Genomic DNA, 12,674 nt, shown 5'->3' with positions numbered 1-12,674 from the left:
ATAACACAACCCCACGGGGACCCCAGCCACGAGCTGTTCACTCACTTACCATCGGGCAGACGCTATCGAAGCATGAGGTCTGATACCAACAGGCTCAGAGACAGTTTCTATCTACAAGCCGTCAGACTACTGAACACTTGAACTGGACTGACCACCTGCTCTGATTCTCCACATCTTTTATATATATATATATACATTATTGCTAAACACACATCACAACTACTGCTACCAGAGTCTAATTTATAATAATGCACAATTTAAACACGTGGCCCCCAATCCCCTCTTCCACAAAACATGTGTAAATATTGGACTATAAATTGTGCCTTCCTGTACTACATTTATGCAAAAATGTTTATTCTATTCTACTGAGTCATTTACTTTAAGTTTTTATTCTTATCTCTTATTATTTATTGTTGTTGCATTGTCCAGAAGGAACCTGCAAGTAAGCATTTCTTTGGACGGCGTATCCGATGTGTATCCTCTACGTATGACTATTAAAAGGTGAACGTTTTTATTTTCAGACTGAATGTATGCTGGCTTCAACAGATAACTCTCTAAGGAGAGAACATACAGCAACTCAAGGTATATGGAATGTGCCTTGTTAACATTGCAAAGACATTACAATGTAAAAATGCACAAAACAGATAACTCACCAACAACCAAAAATATACAGTAGCTAAAAGTATGATAATGTGCTTGACTAACATGGGTCCAACAGGCACTATTTGTAAATATGTGTGTGATTGAACCAACCCTGTTAAGAGCTCAAGTGTCCTTGTCTTTGGGACAACAAGGGCATTGTGACCTCCCTCCATGCTAGCTCATCCTGGATGGCCATTCATTCCTACGTCCCTCTATAATAACATCTCCATCACATTAAACCGAGCTAGGCTGGAAAAACCTCCACATTTCTGCCCCTGCTTTTTAAACAGGTCGTGTATTGCAGCAAGCGCTCTTTGAAAAGCCTTGTACAAGTCAGTGCAGAGATAGGGAGAGACCAGATGTGTACGAATGCCGGTGTAACAAAAGCACACCTGATTTTCAAACTGGGACAGCTCAAGGGAAGTGGAGCGGTTAACGTATTCTGAATGGTCAGTAGCAAGGCCAGTGCTCCGATCCGTCTTTGGATCCACCCAGTGGAGGCTGACAAGGTTGGCTTCTATTTGATTCGGGGACGGCAGCGCGAAGATGAGGAGGCAACATTCATCTGGACTCACTTTTCCTCTAGAAAACCGGCTCTGGAAACCAGACAGCTGTAGAGTTAGATGGATCAACATTCTGAAATAGAGAGCTATGGAGAAAAAGATACGGACAGACAGACACACATACATCTATATTGGGATACTACACACACATACACATGCGCAAGCACACACGCACACACACACACACACACACACACGATGCTGATTGCCCTGTGTTGTGATAGCAGCCTTCTCTCTCCTCACACACACCTGGGGCTCCTACAAGGTTGCTACGGGGTTGCTACGGCGTAGCTGTCCCGGCCAGTCGCCATGGCGAGGGATTGATGACACCCATTGGCTGCTGAAGGTGTATACATCATGTCTGTCCAGGGCTGCAGTAACCAGATGGACCCTGACCATCCATTCTCTGTCAGGGACACAGCTGCCCTGCTCCGCCCAAACCCCCTCGCTCTTGGGGATCTAACAAGTCTTCATTGCTCCATAGGAAGGTGGCAGGGATATATAGTGTGGGATATAAGGGTGGAGGGGGGTGAGGGGGCGAAAGCATGCAAACTCAATCACCAGGTTTTCTGGGGAAGATGAGGCAATGTGTATCAGAGTGGAGATTCTTTAGTACCAGGATTTTTGAAGTACAGCCTTTATTTGTGTTTTTTCCTTTTCTAACAGCAAATGTGGATAAACAGTACCAATTGTGTTATGTACTTTCCAAGGTTTTGGGCTTTTCTGAGTGAATACTCAGAACAGAGAAAGTATCTGATTAATTGTATACTATTTTGTCAGCTTCATCTTCCCCCAATGGCAGTTTTAAGAGAAAGCCCTTTCCCTTTGTTTGACAATGACAAACTGTAGTGTTCAGAGAAGGAATGCTTGCAGAAATATTATCCAATATCATAGTTTTTGTGTTATTTATATTTTGAATTAAAATGACACATTTTGTGATATACCCGATGTATTTGATGTATCATGATAAGTGCAAACAGAGCATAATGTGGATGTATGAGTGTGTGTACATGTGGGTTGTTTTTTGTGTGTGCGTGTATGGGTCTATGCAGCTGTGTGTTTGTCTGTGTTTACGTCTGGCCCCCCTGAGTATATGCGTGTGTACATATGTGAGTGTGTGTGTTTGTGTGTTCATGTCTTGCAGGTGAGGGTTAGCGCATCTTCCGCCCGAGTTCATTGGTGCCCCCTGTGAGGAGCGGAACGAGATCTCTAGATCTCTTAACACAGAGGACCGTGTGGAGTTCTTCACTGTCTACCCACTCCATTATAATAGTCTGGCTCAGCGTGACTGACAGAGCCTCTCTGTGCTGTGATTGAGTGTATCGATCTCCACCGCCGGCCGCACTACTCCGGACGCCAGGGAGGAGGAGACCAACAATCAGATCCTTCACGCGCAGAAAAAGCCTTCCTCATCTGCCTTAATCATTCCATCAATGATTAGCGGCAGGCTACTGAGGGCTCTGACAAAGACATCTCCCACTGAAAGGGTTTCTTTTATTTTTTCTTCTATTCCTCGACTATGCCGCCTGCCCCTTTTTTCATTGGCCTTTTTTTTGGTTTGGATGGTGTGTGTGTGTGTGTGTGTGTGTGTGTGTGTGTGTGTGTGTGTGTGTGTGTGTGTGTGTGTGTGTGTGTGTGTGTGTGTGTGTGTGTGTGTGTGTGTGTGTGTGTGTGAAGGGAGGTTTACAGATGGGTTTAGGGGCTCCTCCTCCTCACTGAATAACCCCACCCAGTTGTCTGCCAATCGCCAATCCCACACTGCCCCTTCCTTCCGCCACACCCCATTGTGCGACACTCAATGAACTGGCAGCGGTCCAAGTCCATTCCCTCCACAGTGCTCAGTCAAAGCTGTTAATCAGACAATGATCCTTCCTTTTATCTGTAGTATTAGAGCTTATGTTTGTGGAAGCAAGATATTGTGACTGATTAAGAGATGTGGACGGAGTGGGATTTCGATGATATTGTTATAGGATTATTACAGATCTTGTGGGATCTTGTTTGGGGAATAAACAGGGCATACACTCATGGACATGCAGTCAACCCTACAGTTAACTGCATGAATCCTATTGGAAATCTATCTCTTGCCCTCAGTCCTTCGCAAGGCCTGCGTTTACACTCCTTATTCAACAGGATAAAAATAGCATCACTTTCTCCTTTAGTTTACCAAATGTATTGACCATATGAATATCTCTCACTGGCCTTTTTGGTGACCTTTCATTTTACTCAGGAGTATGGTTCTACATTTTGTACCAGTATATTCATACCTTGATTTTTTTTTTTTTTTAAATGTCCACAAATATTTTTGGGGACATACTTTCCTTCAAGCTTATATGTTGCTGTTCCAAATTACAAAGCATTTATTCAATGCCTTATTGATTTGCCGGGATTTACAGTGCAGACATGCCATTGTACCACTGTTATGAAAAGCAGCAGAGAGGACTCCTATTGTGTGTCAACACAATCCCTCTCTCCTGAGTAGCTCTCCTACCACGACAATAGGCTCTTCTCGCTCCACATCAGCCCGGCCATTCCTCCACTTATTCACTTATTTTATTCACTCTTCACTGATAGAATTGGACATTTGTCTCACTTTGGGTGGAAACTCAAGGTTGCAGCTCCTCTTGCCCACCTAAGTCAGGTTCGCTGAATACCCATTATCGCCCCACACTCTAACCACACGCTGTCTGAAGGCTGCGGAGGGGAGAAGATAAAAAGAAAGCAGAAAGGTTTAGCTATAGCTGCTACAGCACTTGTGAGATCTTGCTGCATCTTAATTCCTCTCTTCCCCCGAGTCTGTTGAATAGGGAAATTCAGAGGCAGCGACTACAGAGGGAAACGGAGACAGAGGAAGAGCACTGGTCGAGTTAATTAACTGATTGGTTAAGTCAGTGGCTCAGTGACCACAGTATGTTGCACTACTCGCTGTTCAATCCTTTATTAATCTCAGTTTATTAGCTGTAAGGTCCAAAGTTTTTCCTGGTCAGGCCCAATTATAATGACACCAACAGCTGTGTGGCCATAGCAGATTTGACCATGTGGATGACTACATGGTACTGATTAGAGGTCTAACACAAACACTCTACTGGAGACACACATAAATATGAAATGCTTTTGGATAATTCTTATTATCCAAGTCATATTCAAGAATAGTCTTTGTTAGGCTACACTGTCTTTGTTTTGCCTTTTTTCTTTCCATATACAATTTTCCAGATAGGTGTGATATTATTATTTTCCAATTTGCATTTAGATCTAGACGTGGAATAAGAGCATTTGTTTGATTGACTGAGAAGCGTTTCCTGGTTCGTCACAATAGGAAGTCTAGCACATGATTATACCATGGCCCTTCATCCAGGAGGAGAACACTAGTCGACAGCCCAAATGTGCCCATTTTCAATTACCTCCTATTAGGAATTTCAATATCCACCCGCACTACAAGAGGCTTCTCAAACCCACCCTCTAACCTACACACACACTCAATACAGACCCCAAATGGGCCACTACGAGCCACTACGAGCCCGCAAAAACATGGCCGTCATTAGAGCGATGCAGTTATGTAATTTTGGAGACGGGTAATTGAGTGGTACTCTTCTCAGTGGAGGTCCCGCCTTCGTTCCCTCGCGAGGAGTAGTGGGAGAAGATACAGGAAGGTAATCACTGCTTTTACAAGCTCCACTTCTTATGGATGGAGGCTGGTCCTTGTCTTTGGTGAAAGCATCTCTTCAACTTCCTCCTTCAGAAACAATGTTTTACTAGCAAAGCCACAGGTATGTAGTCATGTTAGAGTCATCCTCCGTAGTTTCTAATTCGCTTCAACGGTGTGACCCTATAAGATGGTTTGGTTTGGTTTTGGAGGGCTGAGGTGCAAGTGCATGATCAAATAAGAGGAAGGAACATATGTACAGTATATGTATTTTTAAGGCCTATATTTGCATGCATAATTTTGAGCAGATGAGTACAGTACTGTCAAGTATACTTTGTGTTTTGGACAAGCTACCATGATGAGCAGAAAATACTGCAAAATTACAAAATGGTTGTAGGACTAGGCTAACGTTATTAGGGGTTTTCCCTGGACATATTGAAAACACGTTGGGCTAACAAACCAACCAGTAACCAGACTGCGTGAGAGAGTAAACTGTGTAAGTAGTGGCATCAGTCTTCTCTAATGTCCTGCCGCCAGTCTGTTCAGAGTGACACCAGACAATGGCACCTTTCTCTGGGAAACCAAGGTGCATCACAAATATCACCCTATTCCCTATATAGTGCACGACGTTCGACCAGGGCCCATAGGGCTCTGGTCAAAAGTAGTGCACTATATAGGGAATAGGGTGCCATTTGGGACCCATGCCAGGTTCTTCAGGAAGAAGAGTGGTCAAAGAGATGCTGATCGACAGAAATACAATCTTTCCTCATGACAAACAAGAGGCAAGGGATCCAATTAAATTCACATTTTTAAGATTCTCTCCTCAACCCTGGAGAGCGTAGCTTTTCCTCTAGGATGACTTGTGTTCAACTACGTTGCCTCTGTTTGTTTGTCAGTGGATTAATTAATGAATGGTTGTTGCAGTGGGTTGGCACTAGGGAGGGGTTTGTGGGAAGAATATTGTTGATTAATTAATATATTGTATGTACAGTGTGTGTGTGTGTGTGTGTGTGTGTGTGTGTGTGTGTGTGTGTGTGTGTGTGTGTGTCCTTTTGAGAAGTGTAACTTGGTAAAAAAGAAATGGTTGGATTTGATATCATTTTAACATTCGGTCATAAAGAGCACATGTTAAAACTACTAAAAAACATGTTTTCCCGTCTCAAGCGGTTAAATAATAAAATGATTGTAGTAGGTGCCTATTAAGTGCCAAATAATGTAACAGTGTTGACTGTAACAGGGTTGACGATTTCATCTGAAATCAGCCATAAATCCCCCTGTGACAGGGGGAATGGAAACTTGTTGTGTACAACAGGGAGGGGCAAATGAATGCGAGCTTCACAACAAATGGAATTGTTAAAACATTTAGAGTCTGTCTATCTATGGGTAACAGGGCTGACGTGTTATGCTTGACCTGCTCAGTTCCCCACCACAAAACACAAGAAAATGACCAAAAAGAGTAGAACCAGCTCACCTGCGTTTACACTGTGATTTGACTGTTAGATGTTGAATGTTTCTTTTGAAAATAATATTTAAAAATGAATAATTTGCCCATATTAAAACGAGAGTTCAGTTCCAGTAACAGGGTTGACCTTAAAATGAGGGACAGACGTAAACCCCTAATCACATGAAATAAATAATAATGATCAGAAAAGACTTTGTCAAAGGAACAAAAAAAAATAGGACTTTGTGATGTTGGTGAAAACTTTGATCCATTTTTGAGCTAAGTGGCTTAAGATCTTCCTAAAAGTCACGGAGGGACATGTCAGAATGCTACATTTTGGCACTTTAGCAAGCCTTTATTCATATAAAAAAAATTCTGAATTATTCAACTCTCCATGCGGTCTATATCAATGGGCACTTAATTTATTGTAACAGGCTTTTACAATTCGATATTTGTTGTAAATTTCTACTTAAACTATCACAGGTCGCAAAAGGCACTCATTTCATGGAACGACACAGATATTTCTATCCTGCATGTATACATTTACAGCATGAAATACCAGGTCTAGTCATAGCTGTTAACTCAGGTCCAGAGCAGTTCATTTTTAATAAGAATATTACAGACTTGTTGGCAGCATTGTTTAAATGGCACATCACATATGGTAGAGGAGCTAGGAGCTGTGAGACCCACTGTTGAATGTGATGGATAGTGAAAAGGCCTTTAGGCTAGCATCATTTTTCAGGCAGTGTTTCTACTTATCCATGACTCATCTCCCATCTCTCTCTCTCTCTCTCTCTCTCTCTCTCTCTATCTCTCTCATATCTCTCTCATATCTCTCTCTCTCTCTCTCGCTCTATCTCTCTCATATCTCTCTCTCGCTCTCTCTTTGCCTATCACTCTTTCTCTCTCTCTGCTTCTCTCTCTCTCTCCGTCTCTCTCTCGCTCTCTCTTTATATTAATGCAACGACTACATTGGTGGGGAATGAGATGTGATATAACTGGTAAAATATAGCTTAAAACATTCAGATGCATTACAACATACTCTAACCCATTCTCTGATATTTCTATACAACCTGTGGACCAGCTGTGCATCTGCCATATACATATACAGAACAAAACTCTCTGAACTTGGCCTGCTGGAAATGAATGGAGTCTCACAGTGTTCCAGAATACCCGAGAAGGAGGCAGGTTTCATGTTCCTGTCATGCAGGTTTCCTTCAGGACGTAGTCACGTCCACTCAGGTTCTCCCCACGCTGATGACAGACCAGCACGCTGCTTCATATATTCTTCATGGGAATGAAAGGAAAAAGAGGAGGAGGGGGGTGGAGAGAAGAGGAGGGGAGAAGGAAGTGGAAAGTGATGGAAAGAGGAGGAGGGGAATGAGGTGGAGGATGAGGGGATGAAGAAAGTATATAAGTGAAGAGGAGGATGAGGATGAGTGAATGAACAGCAGCAAGAGGACGGAGAATAGGAGGAATAGGAGGAGGGAGAAAAAGAGAGTGGGGTCTGGAGTTTTGATGGCGGTGCCTTCAGGCTCCTCCGGGCGATTAGAATCACTGTCTTCTGAGAAGTCCCCTACGTCCTCGCTTAGCCTGGGCCCCTGGAGCGGAGAGGAAGAGAGGGGGCCCGCAGGCTGCTCTGTGATCATTAGGATTCACACTGGCTTTGACAGCAGGTCTCCCTAGCCACGGACACTGCATATTTAGACCCAGGGATGGCTCCCTCTCCCCCTGCTTGTTGTGAGGGAGGGCTGGGGAGACGGTAGCCATGCAACAGGACTGAGGAGCAAAGGGCTCAGGCGGAGAGTTGGATTTGAACTACATTTACATCGACATTTACTATACTATTCACTTCTCTGTGTAAGAGAGCGGCTTGGAATGTGCTGTTGTTATTGCGTCGGACATTTGTTCTGTTGTTACTGTATGATTCACGTTGTTTTCTTAGAAGATGACGTTGGTGATTCATTCTGTATGATTCAGCCCAATTCAGATGAGTCTGAAGGCCTTTTATTGCAGTGACCAGTAACCGGTTATCATTGTGTGTTGAAACAAATGGCATAAATACAGGATGGAATTCTTGTCTTCCACATGCTGTAAGTGGCTCAGGTGGTTAGAAAAGGACACCCCAAAACACCCCTTACCTCCCCCACCTTCCCCCTCCACCTCCAGCTACACAGCTGTTGTGCTGGTATCGATTTCTCCGGCCCCACTCTTTCCCCAGCATCGTTATATAGGCCAGGGGAACAACCATCGGGCCCAGCCAACAGCCTAGCAGATGGACAAACCTTTACCCGGGCTCTTTCAGAGCAGCAGTAGATGGATGGAACACTCCTTCTAGGCCCAGAGAGAGAGAGAGGCCCAGGGAGAGACTCAGAGAGACAGTGTAGTTGTTTTAATTGTTTGTGGTGTTAGTTGGCCTGGCGCTGTAGACTCCGCGCTGCAGGCTGGCTCTCAGGGGAGCGGCACCTGGATGCAGGTCGTGACCCCGGTGCTAGCGATGGAGCCTGGCACACAGGAGGATCGAACTCAGGTACATATCAATTAACTACCCAATTAACAGACACAAACAGAGATGCTGGGCCAGATACTGAAGGGACAGGACAGGAAGCTGGGTAGCAGGAGAACAACACTGAGCTGTTTGTCTATATGGAACCAGTATGCTATTAAGGGCTGTTCAGCTCTAGCCGAGGTGGCATTGATTGTGACTGGAGCATTGGTCTTGAGAGGGCAGGTACATGAAGGTTAAGAGAGAGACTCAATCTGGCCATTAGGAAATATGTGCTACAGCAAGTGTTGAAGAAGCTTTTTTGTCAAAGAACGGCCAATAAATTTAGCCCGACATATTGATCAGAGCCTGTGGAGTACAGCCTATAAAGGACAATGTTGCTACGCTAAAAGCTGAAACATTGTTTACTACGTGAAGATGCTCCTTAAAATGCAATCTATGCACTTTATAGTCACTCTGTGACAGGAGGTTGAGTGCTCAGTTAAGGAGCGCTGCCATTTCTGTGGGACATTCAATGCCCACGTCTGTTGTTTGGAAAGGCCTGTCTGTCAGGGAAGCACAGCTCCTGGTACAGAGGAGAGGGTCATGTGGCTGACAGTGCTCAACTAGTAGTTATGGCAGCCCTGCCACGGCTCACTGACTCCACACAGTCACAAGGAAGGAGATGAGAATCATCAACGGTGTCCTCTTCTGCTCCACACACACAGGCACGGGCGTGAGTGGCGCGCACACATACACACACACACAGAGAGACAGACATGCATGGACGGATGCACATCCCACCCAAACACACACCTACTAACCGGCACGCACACACATATGCACACAAGAAACCCACAGGCAAAACTCGTACGCAAACACCTTTACTTTGTCTATCAAAATACAAATAAAAATGGCTTGAAATACCTCATCAATACGCCATAATGAATCAGAAGTATTTTAATTTTACTTTTGCCATATTTACAGTAAATCACTATGCTTTTAAGCCCTTTATATTAATTTAATTGTTTAAGCCAGGCTGTGGCATAGTCGGCAGACTGCTATCAGACTGAAAATATGTCTCACCCCATGAGTGAATGCCCCAGTTATTAAGAAAAGCCAACAGTCCTTTAATCTCCTTTACTACTTAATGCTCCCAACTAAACACTACAGTGTGGAAGGCAGCGAAGCCTTCAAGTATGAAGCATGAATATCTGCACTCAGGGGTTGGCCAATAAACTCTATTATAATGCATCAGGATCTATCTGGGGACCACTTTGTTCTAAATGTATCATATCATCGCTGTTCGAGACATGACTTCACAATCTTGTGATGTAAGTATTTTTACAATTCATGAAATTCAAATACTTATGTTGGGCCGTTAATTTGAACTATAAGCCGTAGGAGGAGAGATTTACAACTGGATGCTGTGTGGAGTTGAGGGTCGTTTTCATTTTCTTCCATTAAAGGAGTCAGTAGAAAGAGGGATAGAAAACGGGAGAGGATTGAGCCGGTGCGAGGCGAGTCTGACTGTCTTACTCTGAACTTCCCTATCCATGTCACTGAGGCATTTATTTACATCTGTTTGAATTGCAAAGGTCAAATTCCTACACATTTACATGTAGTTGTGATAATGCAGCTATCCTAGTTAAGACAGGCTTCTCCTGGCCTCCTGGCTTAGCGTGCTCTGTAGCAAAGCACTGCATTTTGCATGAGCATATAGCCCCTGGAATTCTACAGCAGTGTTTACTGATGCTTCCTGAAGGCATCGCGCTACACACTCTCATGCCTGATAAGATGTTCTCCTTGTAAGACGGGAGAACAGGAACCCACAGTGTGCTGGGGGTCAGGACAAACAGACAAAGTTCTCTGTTTCAAACTGGCATCAGCCACTAGATTAAAGTACCGACCGTGGAGGCTCATGGGTGTTGCGGCCAGCCTTTTACAAAACCACGTCTCCTCAAATCAACCAATCACAGATGATTTCACCCTTGTTTGTGGTACAAATTATTGTTTGACGGTTTTAGCCGCTGTTACTGTTGTATTCACAAAGTGCAACGTCGCCTTTGAAATTAATTTGTGCTGCAGAGGTTTTTACGGTGTCTTCTCACAGATCTGTGCTCTTTTGCGTAATGAAAAACGTCACCCTCGGTGATTGCTCCGCAGACAAATCAGCTCATTCTATACCTGTACTGCACCTCCACTCAAAGCCGTGCACATCCTCCAAAACATTGTCTGGGCGGGGATTTCCCGACGGCCTCACCTTAACCCACAATAATCTCCCATAAGTGGCCTGTGGTCTCGCATTAGCAGTCATTTGTCAGACGACGCGGGCCAATGTTACGGGTTCAAACTGAAATTGGAAATGCCTCAGTGCACCCCAACGGCCCAGCTTTGCTTCTCTCTTTACTCTCTGTAACCCAGGCCAAGATACCATTATCTTCAAGGTATTCTAGAAGAAATGGCTTCTGAATCTTTTGGTCATTTCAACTGTTTTGGTGAGCTCTTTGTTATCTCGCCAAGGTTCTTTTAACAATGCTCAGGCTCTGAGAGGAATGTTTTTAGCGAGCACAGATGCAATTCAGAAGTCATTTTGCAGAGAGATTGGAGAATTAAATCCAGTGTGGTTTTTGAATGTAGTCTCTGGTATCCAACAGCACCATGAAGTGAAAAGATGTAGCATAGACTGCATACAGTATGCGCCTTGGGTCCTTTTCTACAGACAGCTTGATGACAGCATGATAATCACTATGAGAATGTGAGTCATTTAAAAAATCAGAAACAAATGAAAATAGAATGAACTGGAACACCCTCCACTCATACAAGGAACATATACGTTTCTGGTGGAATGTATCATCACTGATTATCACTATAGCAACATTATTTTTCTTTATTTAATCACATTGTATCTACTCCTATTGTTGGAACACCATTGTTGTTGTGGTTGTGTCTGTATACACATGGTACCGTGTGGACACAGTAGTAGGACACTATCTGAAAACCAGGTACCTTCCCGCTGTGGACCTGCAGCACTGTTGAACAGCAGCCTTCATTGGGCCTCAGCTATCTGATTGAGTCCATCCAAGTGGAGCGCTATTGAATCAGGAGAGTAAACCTCAGGGACATGGTCTAGCACACCCAGCTACACACACACACACGCGCGCGCGTGTGCGCACACACATGCACACGCTGAACATACACAGCCTCCTGCTAATTGTGTAGACACATTGGTGACCATGAGATGTTGTGGAGTGCTGCTGTCTGTGCTGCACCAAGCAAAGTAAATATAATACCGTGCTCTCTGTGACCTGTAACCCCCGCACTGTAACAACAGGAGGTACACATTCCAATACTGTATGAGGTAGACCTGCACTGCACCTGTAATAACCCATCACTGAAATACCATATCTCTAAGAACCAAGATGCACAAATCCACAAATCCACAAATCCTGTAATGTACTCAAATGTTACCTCAATTTTTTGGGGAAATTACACATACATTTGGGGCAAGTCAGGATTTGACCCTAATTGAAAGATTTGAGTGTGATACTATCAGGACAATCATTCACTCATCATTGTTTTATTCCTTGAGATTTTGAACCATTACCAGACAGAGAATATACAAGATGCCTAGTGTTTCAAAAGGACTGCACCACGTCTGCTAAATGGCATGTATTACTGTTATTATCATATGAAAAGGCCAGAGCAGGACTGCACCTTGTGAAAAGGCCTAGGTAGGAGACAGAGAGCCATAGCGGTCAACGAAGCCAGCACTCTCCCACTCTCAATTAAGGGAGAACTCAAGAAAAGACCTTTCAAGTAGTTAATTAGATGAAGCCAGGCGTTCATTCAGCGGAAGACTACGCCACAAACAATGAAGTGGTTACCAGTCATGGTAAAAAA

Source organism: Salmo salar, chromosome ssa16 (assembly GCF_905237065.1).
Source record: "Salmo salar chromosome ssa16, Ssal_v3.1, whole genome shotgun sequence".
Classification (NCBI taxonomy): domain Eukaryota; kingdom Metazoa; phylum Chordata; class Actinopteri; order Salmoniformes; family Salmonidae; genus Salmo; species Salmo salar.
Note: the sequence above shows the minus strand (reverse complement) of the source record.